Raw genomic sequence first — 5,844 nt, forward strand, 5'->3', positions numbered from 1 at the left:
CACATGCTTCCTTCAGTCCCTCCTGGAGATGACTTATAATCAAGGCAGGGTTGCTCACTACAGATGGTAGAGAACACCTGGAAACTCAGGTAAGGGTCTTCTTGTAACCCTCCTCACCTCTCCATCGGGGGCTATAAACAGTCAATAACCCCCCCCCCCGGGATGGTCCTTTTGCAATGGAGGATACCTGAACTCCCCAAGATGGCAGTTCCTTGACTCAGAGGACAGTCACCTACAACCCTGCTCAGCCCTGGGACCTGAGTTTGAGTTCAGCACCCACATGGTGCTAGCAACCATATCCATCTCCTCTCCCAGGGGAGTTGATATTTTCATCTGGCCTCGGCAGGCAACAGGCATGAATGTGGTACACAGACATGAATGCTGGTAGAAACACCCATAGAAATAAAGTAATTTTTAAAAAATGAAGTCAAAGCCGGGCGTGGTAGCTTTATTATATGTAAGTACACTGTAGCTGTCTTTCAAACACTCCAGAAGAGGGAGTCAGATCTTGTTAAGAATGGTTGTGAGCCACCATGTGGTTGCTGGGATTTGAATTCTGCACCTTTGGAAGAGCAGTCGGGTCCTCTTACCCACTGAGCCATATCACCAGCCCAGGCAGGTAGATTTCTGAGTTCGAGGCCAGCCTGGTCTACAAAGTGAGTTCCAGGACAACCAGAGCTATACAGAGAAACCCTGTCTCGAAAAAAAAAAAAAAAAAAATGAAGTCAACACTCAGGGGGCAGAAGCAAGCAGATAGTTGAATTCAAGGCCAGCCTGAGGTATACAGCAAGTATAGCTTCCAGGACAGCCAGGAATGGCCACAGAAGAAGACCCCCATCTTGGGCCTAGAGAGATGGCTCAGCAGTTAAGAGCTTTAGTTGCTCTTTCAGAGGTCCTAAGTTCAATTCCCAGCAACCACATGGTAGCTCACAACCATCCGTAATGGGATCTGATGCTCTCTTTTGGCAGTTATGGTGTATTTATATAGAAAAAATAAATAATTCTTTTTTTTTTCAAAGATTTATTTATTTCTTTCATGTATGTGGGTACATTGTTGCTGTCTTTAGACACACCCGAAGAGGGCATTACAGACGGTTGTGAGCTACCATGTGGGTACTGGGAATTGAACTCAGGGCCTCTGGAAGAAGAGTCAGTGCTCTTAACCGCTGAGCCATCTCTTCAGGCCCCTAAATAATTTTTTTTTTTTTTTTAGACAGGGTTTCTCTGTGTAGCCCTGGCTATCCTGGAACTCACTCTGTAGACCAGGCTGGCCTCAAACTCAGAAATCTGCCTGCATCTGCCACCCAAATGCTAGGATTAAAGGCATGTGTCACCATTGTCTGGCTTAGTTTATTTTTCCATATCTTCCTTTAGTTGCCAATACCAAGGCTCACTAGGCCTGGTCCTTCCCCTGACTTCCTCTTCACCTGATAGAGCAAAGGTGACTAATAAGGGGACATTAGTGGTTTCTTTACTCTCATCAGGGTAAACACTCATTTCCTAGATTCTTGTGTCTTCCAGGCATTTACCCACCCCCAGTCTCTCCATATTGTCCCTTTCTCGTTTTCTTTTTCTTCATTCCCATTTTTTTTTTTTTTTGAACTCTCTGCCTATGGAGCCATTCTTTCATTATTTATTTTAAGACAGGATCTCTCTGTGTATCTCTGGTCGACCTAGAATTTGCTATGTAAACCTGGTTGGCCTTGACCTCTGAGACCTGTCTGCCTCTGCCTCGTGTGTGCTGGCATTACATGTCTGTCTCCTTTTGTCCTTTTCAATGGCATGTATGTGGATCCAAGTTCATACACATACGTAGAGAAATTAGAGGACAACTTGCAGGAATGAGTTCTCTCCTTCTACCACGGGAGTCTCAGGGATTGAACTCAAGTCCTTAGGTTTAGCAGCAAGCCCCTTTTTAAGCACTGATCCATCTCACTGACCCACTTCTGTTACCTGTTTTATTTGTTTAAGATTATTTTTTATGTGTTATGAACATCTTATCTGCATGTATGTATGCATGTACGTATGTATGTATGTTTGTTTGTATACCACATGTGTATCTGGGACCTATGGAGGTTCAGAAGATGGTGTTAGATTCCCCACGGATTGCTTCTTACCCTTTTGGCTAAGATCATGTGTAGATTCCCCCTGGAGTTATGGATAGTTCTAAACCACCAAAGAGGGTCTGGAAACCAAACCCAGGTCCTCAGCAATAACGCTGCTTCTAACCATGAACCATCTCTCCAGTCACTTCCAATGCTTCTTAATCGAGAGAGCATTAAGGGGGAGAAAGAAATGTTCGGGTTTAGGTTCTCTTGGCTGGTGGCACTTGAGTTCCTCCTGTCTTTCTTTTCATTTCCAATAGATGGGCTTGGTCTGCAGCCCCAAGATCTGGAGACCTCGTTCCTTCCTGATGTCATCCAGCAAGCTCCGCATGAGATTCCTGAGGCCTGGGCTAGCTAGCTGCAGGGCTGGCTGGCAGGCGGGCCTGCTCCCTCGTTCATCAAATCGCTAAGGAGCTACCAAGCTTCCCAGAAGAGGTGAAGGATGCTGAGTGGGTTTGGGCTGCCAAGCTTTTGAAGGAAGCTCTGCAGAAAAGATATCTCCTGGTTCACAAGGGGGGGGGTGGAACTCTCAAGAATCTTGGGGTGCTTCCTAGCAACAGCCTTTGGAGGAAGGGAGAGAGAGGAAAGAGGGAGGGGCTTGGGCATGTCTGCTCCCACTGGAGCCTAGAGAACAGGCTGTTCCTGCTGCCTCCTTGGCAACCAAAATCCAAGCTGGAGGGGAGGGGGCTGGCAGAGAGAGCCCCTTGGAGGGTCTGTAATGATCTCGATCAAGCCGGACTTCAGGCTTTTCCAGAAGGTGAAGGATCACCTTGAATCAGAGATAAGGGGATAGGAGGGAACATACTGATGGGCGGTGTGTGTGGTGTGTGTGGTGTGTGTGGTGTGTGTGGTGTGTGTGGTGTGTGTGTGTGTGTGTGTGTGTGTGTGTGTGTGTGTGTAAAAGGGTGTGGGGGGAGTACATGGCAAAGGAGATAAACTGAATTTGAGAAGAGCTAGAAGCTTCAGGAAACAGGTGGACAGGAGGAGCAGGTGGTAAGAGGAATGACACAACACCAGGTCAGGGGCTATACACCCAGACCTGGACTGGATCCTAGCATCTGGTGAGATGGCAGCTCTGCAGGCAACATGCCCTTCCCTTTGCCCTTGTCCGGGTCTGTTATCAGCCCATATTGGGAATGCGGGAAAGGTTGAGATGGTATACCTTTGTCTTTTAAACGTTCAGTGTGCCCCACTCTGTCCCTGGCAGGGGCTGGTTGAAGGGGGCCTTGTAAGTGCTTCATTCGCAAGACCTCTCCTGGAATTTAAGGAAGAGCCCTTCCTCTTTAAAGCCTTACATTAACACAGATGTGGAGGATAACTGAATGGGCTAAGTCTGGTGGAGCATGACTTTAATGCCAGAACTCAGTACTCGGGAGGCAGAGGCAGGAGAATTACTAGTTCTAGACTGACCGTTAGGGATCCATAGTAAGTCAGAAGCAAAACCCTGTTTTTTATTTATTTATTTATTTTTGGCTTTTCGAGACAGGGTTTCTCTGTATAGCCCTGACTGTCCTGGAACTCACTCTGTAGACCAGGCTGGCCTCGAACTCAGAAATCTGCCTGTCTCTGCCTCCTGAGTGCTGGGATTAAAGGCGTGCGCCACCACACCCGGCCTAAAACCCTATTTTTAAAACAGACAGACAGCAAACAAACAGAGCAACCAGTAAAATGAAAAACAAAAACAACCCTCCAGACCGTGAAGAGAGACGAGGGTACCAGAGACAAGGACCACCTTGGTGCGCTGGGTTTTCTCAGTCCTTGTCCTGGGCCAGATTACTGCTGAACCCCAGCCTCCGTGTCCTGCCTCACTGAGGCAGAATATAATTGTATTTCCCATTCCCTGGGATTATCCCTTAGCTCCTCTGGTACCCCAATCCCAAGAGCCTACTTCCATGTGATCCTGGACCCTGAGCCTTGCTCCCCAGGGTTTCAACCAAGTTTGATTATTGTAGAGGTGGCTTCGATTGGCAGCCAGCCACCCTGGTGCCTCAGTGCACTGGGAGCACACTGCAGCCTTCTGCACTACACTACAGCTGTTGCATGTCCTCTGGGAGCCGGGACCAAGCAGGTTCATTTACTGTTTGCTGACTCTGCACACTGCCGCCTCAATTCCCCACCGCAGCTGCCGCTGTACAGTGCAGGCTTCTTTCAACCATTGTGTGTGTCCCTCAGTCCCCCTTGCCATCCCCAGTAACCGTAGGCTTCCACTTCGTTCCTCCTTCATTCAGCTTTCTCTCCCTTCCCTATTGTATCGGGAGCCCCAGGAGAGGCATTCTCCCATCTCCTCATCCCTTGCAAACCCTAAAACCCCTTGTAAGAGAAGTGAGCCCATTGGTTCAGGGTGTAGGTGGCTGGAACTAAGATGAGCAAGGGCAGCCCAACTTGGATAGACTGTTGGTCAGCAACCCACTCAGCAAACGATTCTATCCAGTATGAACTGAACGGTTAGAAGAGCAGCTCCCCAGACACACACACTGGCTCCTCCCCAAGAGCAGGCTGTGGAGGCAGGGCTCCGCCCTGGGAGCCGTGGGAAGGCTATGGCCCCCGCTGGTAAAACTGGGCTAATGACAGCGGGGGAACCGGCGGGGCCAGAGGGGGGTGCTAGGGTAATTAGACCTCTGCCTGGCGGTAGTAGATCCCGAGATGAAAGGGGCTCTGGCGTCACTGGCAGGGTTTTATGTCCACGAATGCAGGTGTGTGTGTGTGTGTGTGTGTGTGTGTGTGTGTGTGTGTGTGTGTGTGTGTGTGTGTGTGTGTGTGTGTGTGTGTGTGTGTGTGTGTGTGTGTGTGTGTGTGTGTGTGTGTGTGTGTTGTGGGAGGGGGGGTTGGCGCACGTGCGTGCGCGTGCGCGCGCAAGGGTCCGGAACTGGCATGGAGACCTCTCCTTTGAGAAAATGAGTTCACCAATTTGCAGCCACTCTGTTCCTTAGGTTGGCCCTTGAACCATTTGGATTTTGATGGTACACACAGGAGAGGAAATAACACCTCAGAGAAGCTGGGAGATAAGGAGCTGCAGCGAGTCTTGTCCGCCCCCATTCCCCAAGCTTAGCATAGGAGTATATTGTTGGGGAAGGGCTGGTGGGCAGTGACTAGAAAGAGCTTCCTTGGAGAACAGAGACGTTTGCAAGAGTAGGCAGTGGATTCAGCATTAATGTCAGAAACGAGAGAGGAGGCACAAAGTGGAACGAGCCTCCAAAACGGCTAGAAATAGGATGGTTGAAGTTAGGAGGGTTTCAGAAGTAACCTGTCCAACCTTTGGATTTTGTGCTCTCACCCTGGAAGCTGTAATTTGTTCAAGGTCACACAGAGAGTTGCTCGCAAAGAAGGGAACCGAACTCTGAAACAAACTACCCTTAGCGTTTGGTGTCTGGATTTCCTCCTGGATTTATAAGGTGCTGAGATCCCCTCGGTCCTTCTCCCCCTACCCCAGGGTGCAAACCAGAACCCCACTTCCCCCAATTCTCCTCGCGAAAGAAAGCTATTTTATTTGAAAATGACATCTTTCTCAAAACGTGTCACCGACCGTCGCTCCTGGACGGAGCCGTGGGGGTGGGGGAGCGGGGGATGAGGTGGGCGAATCCGAGCCTGGTAGGGGCCAAGGCGGTAGAAGGGCTGCGGGGCGGCCGGCCAGGCTCCGGGGAGCGGCGGGGGGCGAGGGGCGGGGACCGGCGGCTGCGAGGCGGCCTGCAGGGAGCAGCCGCGAGCCGGCCGGGCGCGCGGAGCTGGAGCCCCAGCCGGA

The sequence above is a fragment of the Mus pahari genome, chromosome 14, assembly GCF_900095145.1.
Source record: "Mus pahari chromosome 14, PAHARI_EIJ_v1.1, whole genome shotgun sequence".
Taxonomy (NCBI): domain Eukaryota; kingdom Metazoa; phylum Chordata; class Mammalia; order Rodentia; family Muridae; genus Mus; species Mus pahari.